Below are 8,153 nucleotides of genomic sequence, written 5' to 3' on the forward strand. Positions count from 1 at the left end.
GAGGGACCTTAGATGAAATGCCTGACAGAGCCCACCTCAGCAGGAGAGGGTGGCCATCCCACACTCACACCTCTGAGCCATAATTGTTCCAGTCTGAAAATTACTGGGATGGAAATGGAGAGGAGACTGAAGAAAAGAAGGTCCCTTGACAAACTCAAAGTGGGATCCAGATCAAGGGGAAGTCCCAAGGCTTGACACTTTACTGAGGCTATGGAGCACTCACAAAAAGGGATCTAGCATGACTGCAACAGAAAGACCCAACAAACAGCTGAAAGAGTCAGATGCAGATATTTGCACCCAACCAATGGACAGAAGGAGCTGACTCCTGTCGTTGAATTAGGGAAGACTGAAAGAAACTGAGGAGAAGGGTGATCCTGTAGGAGGACCACCAGTCTCATTTAATCTAGACCAGCAAACAGGCAGCATATATATACCAGCTGATATGAGGCCCCCAACACACATACAGTAGAGGACTGCTGGGTCTGTGTTCATTCAGAGATGATGCACCTAACCCTCAAGAGACTGGAGGTCCCAGGGAGGTTAGAGGTCAGGTAGGGTGGGGGATAGGGACATCCACGTGGAGACAGGGGATCGGGAGGAGGTATGAGATGTGGAACAGTTGGAGGGTGGACAGGGCTTGGGGGGGGAATAAAATATGGAGTGTAAATAAATAAATAAAAATAATTTAAAAAAACTAGCTAGCACAATCTACCCCAGGAATGGCTATACTTTATCTAAAAAGCAAAGTCTTTAAAAGGAAAATAGAGTGTCTCTTAATTATCTGCAATGATTAAAAGGAACTTAGAAAATGAATACCCAGGTTTATTCTGATCCTGAGCTCTCATCTTTTGCCAGGGCCTCCCTATGACTGGCCATACAAAGCTAGAGAACACAAAGCTAATGAATAAAATTCAAACAGAAACCATCCTTTTAGGTCTCTCAGAGAGTGGTCCTATGGAGTCAGAGGGAGAAGAACCAGCACACTCATCAAGACTGAAAGCTTGTGACCTTACAGAGGATGTATATTTAAATGAATAAACAAATACCAGTCATAAACTTATACATAACCTATACATACCATGGACATATTTTAAATTCAGTGGACAATCATTCATTTTGTGTTTTATTTATGAAATGATATTCCCATGTCAGAACAGTAAGGAATTGAAAACTGAAGATATTTCTATTTCAGAAATACCTTCACTGTCAGACATTTCCTATTAATGTCCACCCAAGCAGAAGCTGCCATGTAACTAAGGTCCTTGTGCTACACATCTACCCTGTATTATGACATGCCTAAATATATTACAGTTACCTTACATCTCTTCAACAGTTGGAAGCAACATTATCTAGAAGTCATCTCTGGATACTCAGTATACTTTCAGTATCCACAGATCCTAACTCCCTTTCTAGATGTGTGATTCAAGAACCTATAAGCATTGGTGAAGGGATCATTCATACTGGCTCCCAAAACTCAAATGCCCAACTCCTTTCTTCTGGAATGAATGTCATCTAGATCATGAGTCACAACCTTTCCTGTCACTATGTGAATTTGCCACTTTCCCACATCTCAAATCTCTGATTACCTCCTCCTTTCTGTGTCTGGAAGCTCTCACATCTTCTTTGGTTCTCAGCTGTGTCTGATTATTTATAGTGTATTACTGGTCATTCTTAATTCTTTGCCATCCCCAGTGTGCAACAGCATCCTTTCTACAGCGACTACAATATTCTGCCCTTGTGCTATTTGTCGATGGCCTGCTCTCTAACCACTGGCTTCTTCTGTTGGTTTTTCCGGCCTTCCTACCCCAAGTTACTCTTGCCTCCTTTCCCTCACATATGCTATAAATCTACAGTTTGCACCACTAATGATTTCTGTGCCTTTAAGTCTCAAATAGTTTTTTTGGAATCATATTTCTACTGAGTACCTCTCAGATGTGTTTAGCTTATTGAGTAAACTTTTGTGGGCTTTATGATCCTGATGGAATAGGTGTGAGGACCAAGAGTGTTAAAATATAATTAAAGGGTAGGAAGTAACAATCATGGCTCTAATAGAAATATAAAATATGGACATGGAAAAGATTAATTAATGTGGAAATGAGTATGATATTACAAATGAGACCCAGGTGTAGTAGTACATGTCTGTAATCCCAGGCATTCAAGGGACTGAAGAAAGTGTCTCATGAGGTCAGAAACAGTTTGAACAACATAATGAGACTGTCTCACAAACAGAAATGTTGACACAAAAATTGTTCAAAGGAGAACTCAAAGAATTTGTTTAGGCAATAAGAAATGTTGAAATGAATGTTCAAATAGATGCAAAATGATTCAAGAATTAATTGCATTCTACCAGACAAATCATTTGCATTTTTGTGGACAACATTCATTTGCATTATTATTAGGTTTTTTTTTTTTTTTTTTACAATTTACAGTTATAAAATATCTCAAAGTCAATGAGAAGTGGAAATAACCCAGAAAGTTATTCTAAAATAACACACTAAACTTTTTCAGTTGATTTTTAAGTCTTTCATAATATTTCACAGAAAGTAGAAGGTATTTTCTTATGCTAAGGGAAACTGGCATCCAATTATAATTAGCACACACTCTCTCTGTGAATTTGGAATAGGTATTTTTGCATGTGATGACCAACATGTGTGTCTTCCTTTCTCTAATTTTTGATAAGAGATGGCTGACTTCTTCCTTTTAGAGAGTTGCTACTCAGAAGTGTGGTATTACTTGTGATATATATTACTTAGATTATGTATTAATATATAATTAATGTATTAGTATATATTATACTTAGTACAATATATATTTTGAATATATATATATATATATATATATATATTTAGTATAATATATATTACTTAGAATATCTTAGAAAATAGACTCCAGGCTAAAAATTAAATAAAAGGTATTCAGGACCTAAATTAATGAAAAGATGGCCTATATTTACACATCAAAATGTTAATTTAATTATATCAACAATCACAAATCATCACCAGCAGATTCAATACAATCTGCAGCAAAATCTCAGCTGCTCCTTCTGAAGAAACTATTCTAAAGGTCACAAGGAAATTCAAAAGACCAAGGAATACTAAGACAGAAAGTTACAGTTGGAAGATTCATACTTTTCTCTTTTAAAAAATTGCTATAAAACTGTAGTAAAAGGTGTTCTAGTGTTTAGACATATAGTTAACCATGGGTTTAGAGAACAGTATTGAGAATTCAGAAATATGATTGATTGTTCTCTCCTCAGGAAAATAGCAAGACCACACAGAAGAGAAAGAACAGTCTTCCCAACAAATGGTGCTTTGAACAACTGAGTATTCACATATAAAAGAATGGAACTAGGGGCTAGAGAGAAGGCCCAGTGATTCAGTGCATGTATTGCTCCTGTAGAGGACAAAAGTTTGGTTCCCTGAACTCACATCAGGTGACTTAGAACTTTCTGTAATTCTTTTTTCATAGATAGATAGATAGATAGATGGATGGATGGATAGATAGATAGTACTTTTTTTTTACAGTTCAGTTGTTGCTCCCCCTCCAGGTCCACCCTACCCCAGTTACTCATCCCATTCTTCCTCCCCATGTCTCCAAGAGGATGCCCCCCCATCCCGCCAAGCCTCCCCACTCCCTGGGGACTTATATCTCTCCCACTAAGGCCAGACCAGGCAGTCCTCTGCTGTATCTGTGTTGGGGGCATTGTATCTACTAATGTATGCTGACTGGTTGGTAGTTCAGTGTCTGAGAGATCTCAGGGGTCCAGGTTAGTTGAGACTGCTGGTCTTCCTATGGGGTCTCCCTCCTTCTCACCTTCTTCCAGCTTTTCCCTAATTCACCCACAGGGGTTCCCAACTTTAGTCCAATGGTTGGATGTAAGTATCTGCACCTGTTTCAGTCAGCTGCTTGTTGGGCCTCTCAGAGGGCAGCCATGCTAGACTCCTGTCTGTAAGCACACCATAGCATCAATAATTGTGTCAGGCCTTGGAGCTTCCCCTTGAGATGGATCCCATGTTCTGCTGGTCACTGTCTGCCTCAGTCTCTTCTCCATTTTTGTCCCTGCAATTCTCTTAGCCAGAAACAATTCTGAGTCAGAATTTTTAACTGTGGGATGGCAACCCCATCCCTTCACTTGATGCCCTGTCCTTCTACTGAATCTATTAGAAGAGAAAGTGGGAAAGAGCCTCGATCGCACTGGCACGGGATGGGGGTGGGGATTTCCTAAGCAGAACTCCAATGGCTCTAGTTCTAAGTTAAGAATTGATAAGTGGGACCTCATGAAACTGAAAAGCTTCTGTAAGGCAAAGGACATAGTCAATAGGACAAATCAGCAACCTATAGATTGGGAGGAAAATCTTTACTAACCTCACATCTGATAGAGGGCTAATATTCAAAATATATAAAGAACTCAAGAAGCTAATTTAAAGCAAACAAACAACCCAATCAAAATATGGGGTATAGATCTAAACAGAGAATTCACAACAGAGGAATCTTGAATGGCTGAGAAGCACTTAAAGAAATGTTCAAGTCCTTAGTCATCAGGGAAATGCAAATCAAACAACCCTGAGATTACACCTTACACAAGGCAGAATGGCTAAGATCAAAACCTCAGGTGACAGCACATGTTGTCCAGGATGTGGAGAAAGAGGAGCACTCCTTCATTGCTGGTGGGATTGCAAGCTTTCTGTAAGTCTAACTCCAGGGGATCGGATGCCTTCTTTTGGTCTCTTTGGGCACCTCCTCCACAGACACACAGACATAAATTTTTAAATGAAATTGCTTCTTAGTTGGTATGATATACAAAAACCAACTAACCAACCAACCAAAAAACAAAACAAAACAAAACAAAAACCAAACATTTAAATAAAAATTTGATACTAAGTGTCACTTAAGTAATATACTTAAAAGAAAAATCTAGGTATAAACCTTTGCATTTCTGAATGAGGCAATGGTTTCTATTTCTCTTTTTTCCTTTTATTGGATATTTTCTTTATTTACATTTCAAATGTTATCCCTTTTCCAGGTCTCCCCTCCAGAACCCCCTATCCCTTCCTCCTCCCCTCCGCCTCTATGAGGGCAATCCTCCACCCATCCACCCACACCTGCCTTCTAACCCTGGCATTTCCCTACACTGGGGCATCGAACACCCAAAGGCTCAAGGGCCATTCCTCCCACTGATGTCCAACAAGGCCATCCTCTGCCACATATGCTGCCAGCATCATGGCATACTCTTTGTGTACTCCATGTGTACTCTTTGGTTGGTGGTTCAGTCCCTGGGAACTACAGGGTGGTCTGGCCAGTTGACATTGTTGCTCCCTGCATGGGGCTGCAAACCACCTCAACTCCTTTAGTCCCTTCTCCCAACTCCCCCATCAGGGACCCCACGTTCAGTCCAATGGTTGGCTGTGAGCATCCACCTATGCATTTGCCTGGCTCTGGCAGAGTCTTTCAGGAGACAGCTATATAAGGCTTCCATCAGCAAGCACTTCTTGGCATCTGCAATAGTGTCTGGGTTTGGCGAGCTTATTTGGGATGGATCCCCAGGTGGGACAGTCTCTGGATGGCCTTTCCTTCAGTCTCTGCTCCACACTTTGTCTTCATATTTCCTCCTGTGAGAATCTTGTTCCCTCTTCTAACAAGGATTGAAGTATCCACACTTTGGTCTTCCTTCTCCTTGAGTTTCATGTGTTTAGCAAATTGTATCTTGGGTATTCTAAGTTTCTTGGCTAATATCCACGTATTAGTGAGTGTATATCATGTGAGTTATTTTGTGATTGGGTTACCTCACTCAGGATGATATTTTCTAGTTTCATCCATTTGCCTAAGAATTTCATGAATTCATTGTTTTTAGTAGCTGAGTAGTACTCCATTGTGTAAATGTACCACAGTTTCTGTATCCATTCCTCTGTTGAGGGACATCTGGGTTCTTTCCAGCTTCTGGCTATTATAAATAAGGCTGCTATGAACATAGTGGAGCATGTGTCCTTATTACCAGTTGGAACATCTTCTGGGTATATAGGTAATGGTTTCTTAAGACACTAAGAGCACAAACTATGAAAGAAAAACTCCATAAATTTTACATCAAAATTAAGAAATTTTAGATTTCAAAACACCACTCAAAGTGAAAAGACAAAATACACTGAATGGGGGAAAGTACTTGTAAATCATATGACTGAAAAGGGCTTTTATCCCTAATTACACAAAACAGTTATACCCCAACAATAAAAAGACAATTCATTTTTAAAAATAAGCACAGGATTTGAATGACTATCCCCCCAAAGAATATCTGTAAGTAACAAATAAGTACATGAAGAGTTGTTGATCATTATTAGTCACCTGGGAATTGCAAACCAATACCACAGTGAGAAACAGTGTTTCTTCACTAACATTAGACTAAAACATAAACTCTAAAGGGCAGTAACAGTGTTGAAACCCTCAAACATTACTGCTGCACGTGTAAAATGACACAATCATTTTGGAAAAGAATCTAGCAAAGTCTTAAATCATCGTTAGTCTATAATTTAACTATTACACTCCTACATGCATCCCCAAGATAACTGGGAGTGTACATCTTTTATAGAGCTTATACATAAATGTCCATTAGGCATAACAGCTAAAAAAAATCAAAACAACCTAGATTACTTTGAACATCAAAATTGTTGATAAAATACAGTACATCCTTATAATAGCAATGAAAATGGATGGAAATTAAAGTCAAGTGAAAGAAACCATATGCAAAAGCTAAAATAAACACATGTATAGAAACAAAAATTATTAGTGGTTACAGGCCCACAGAAGAGGTAAAATGGCCAGTGTCTGTTAATAGAGATGGGACTCAATTTTGGAGTGATAAAAACACTCTATTAATGACCGCCAGTCTGACTGGAGTAAAATAAACTCTCATGAAAACAAACAACAATGTGGCAAGGAAGTGGGCAAAGGGAATGTGTATCTACTGCTTATGGGAATGTAAACTATTCTAGCAGCTTGAAAGCCACTATGGAAGTTTCTAACAACAACAACAACAAAAATCTTCCATATGACCCAATTATACCACTCATGGGTATTTACCTGAAGGACTCCAAATTATCATGTCACAGAGATACATGTTTATCAATGTTCACTATAGCAGTACTCACAATAGTTAAGTTATTGAACCAGCTTATGTATGCAATAACAGAGGAATAGATAAAAAAAAAATGTGGCTTCAGGAAAACCAACAGAGTCAACTAACCTGGATTCTTGGGGGTTCTCAGAGACTGAACCACCAATTAAAGAATATACAAGGGCTGGATCTAGGCCTCCCTGCTCATATGTAGCAGATGTGCAGCTTGGTCTTCATGTGGGTCCCTCAACAACTGTAGGGGGCTATCCCTGTCTGTGGAATCTGTGTAACTCTAATAGGCTGCCTTGTCTGCCTTCAATAGAAGAGAATAAATCTAGCTCTGAAAAGAATTGAAGTGGCAGGTGATGGAATGCCCAGTCGGTCCTGCAGCCTCTCAGAGGAGAAGGGAAGGGAGAGCGGGAGAGAGGACCAGAAGGGAGAGCAGTGATCCAGATGTAAAATGAATGAATGAATGAATGAATAAATAAATAAATAAATAAATAAATAAATAAATGGAAAAATCAGACTGGTCTAAAAAATGTGGCTTATGTACAAAATAGAATAATTTTCAGCTGTAAAGAATAATGCAATATTGTTTAGGAAAATGGATACAACTGGAGATAATCATTAATGAATTAAGCCAGTCTCAGAAAAAATGATTATCATTTATTTTATCTTATTTGTGGTAGCTAAGTTTTCTATAGATACATGAAAGTATAGAAGCTGTTCAGAACAGAGGAATGAAGGTGACTCGGGAAAAGGAAAGACAAGAAAGGCAAGAGTCGTGCGCGAGTCAGGGGCTCCTCCAAAAGCCGCCATGGCGCAATGAAGGTGAAGGGCCCCTTCCGGGGGCCCGAGGTGGGATCCCGAGGCCTCTCCAGTCTGCCAAGGGCACACCACTGGCCCGTCTCGCCCGCCGCATCCGGGAGGTGGAGCACGAGCATACGCTTTAGGACCCGAAATATGGTGAACTATGCCTGGGCAGGGCGAAGCCAGAGGAAACTCTGGTGGAGGTCCATAGCGGTCCTGACGTACAAATCAGTCGTCC

Source organism: Mus pahari, chromosome X (genome assembly GCF_900095145.1).
Source record: "Mus pahari chromosome X, PAHARI_EIJ_v1.1, whole genome shotgun sequence".
Taxonomy (NCBI): Eukaryota; Metazoa; Chordata; class Mammalia; order Rodentia; family Muridae; genus Mus; species Mus pahari.